Here is a 1,310-nt window from a genome sequence, read left to right on the forward strand (position 1 = left end):
GTAAATGCAGCAACAAGAAGATGGCTAATAGTACTGTTGCTGAATTATTAGCTGGTGAGTACCTGCCATTGTTACTTGTCGCAAACAATATTTCACCCAATGTCCACAAACATGCTGTGTTCTTGTTTAGTACACAACAAAAGGAACATCCATGCCTTCAAACTGGTCTTGAGAGAAAGCCAAACAACCACTCTGTACATTTTTGTAATGTACTGGCACACTGAAACTAGGATATTCATAGGAAAACAATTTAACGTGCGTTTCCAATCCTTTAGGAATGCACACACTACTGATCTATGATAGCACACATGCATGGACAAATTTCATGTGAAATTTCCCTGTAGCTACCTTTGAGTTGGACACATCAACATGATACAATGCAAAGTACCAATGAATCATGGATGGTGTGTTTCAGTAGATACTAATTTGTTACGTACACACAATAAGTTGCTAGTATTAAATGCGTTTGATATACAAATTCTATTTAATGAACATCACGGATATACTTTTAATAATTCCTAAACAACATAAAGCTACTTTTAGGTATCTAAGTGGCCACTATTAGACTCGCATAGACAGTAGTGTGACGGAAGTATCAGCGTGTAAACTCATGGCACCCACAACCGGGCCCACAGCACACCCCGAGAACTTTTCAGGTGAAACAGCCTTATTAAGGCACTGGCAGACTGGTATCTTTCAACTGTCTGGTCACACAATTGTCACACGCGCTTTGTGTAAATATGACACAATACGCATGTTAGTATAACACAACCATAGATACTATAGCCTTACTAAGTAAGGCTATAGTATCTATGACACAACTGCCAGGCGTGTGAGCCCACCAAATACGTGTGAACATGCGTTGTGTGGTATTCACACAGCTGGCGTGTAGTACACACGGCTGTTTTTACAGTGTAAGCATATTGATCAAGTAAAGCCTAAATATGAAGGGTGGCTTCAGCCCCCAAAGCCCCCCCCTCGATCCGCCCCTGGGTATGGCTGCTTTTCCTCTACATAGTACAATGTGGTTAGGCCCAGGCATTGAAAAAAGATTATGTCCTTCACCTCACCAGAAAAGTGCTTCCTTTGCTTCTGATACATAGCTATATACTGTAGGAGTTATTAACTAAAAGTTATTTTAGGCACTGGAGATGGTAGACAAAAGCATTAGGCATGGAACACTCTGCCGATATCCTGTATATTTTGACTTTGCTAAAGCATTCGATTCTTTCCCAGAGAGAATGATTTATTAACCAGCTGCAGTTACATAACCGGATGACCATGCGAACGTGGGGGGTGGAACATCCGGA

This window comes from Dysidea avara, chromosome 11, assembly GCF_963678975.1.
Source record: "Dysidea avara chromosome 11, odDysAvar1.4, whole genome shotgun sequence".
Classification (NCBI taxonomy): Eukaryota; Metazoa; Porifera; class Demospongiae; order Dictyoceratida; family Dysideidae; genus Dysidea; species Dysidea avara.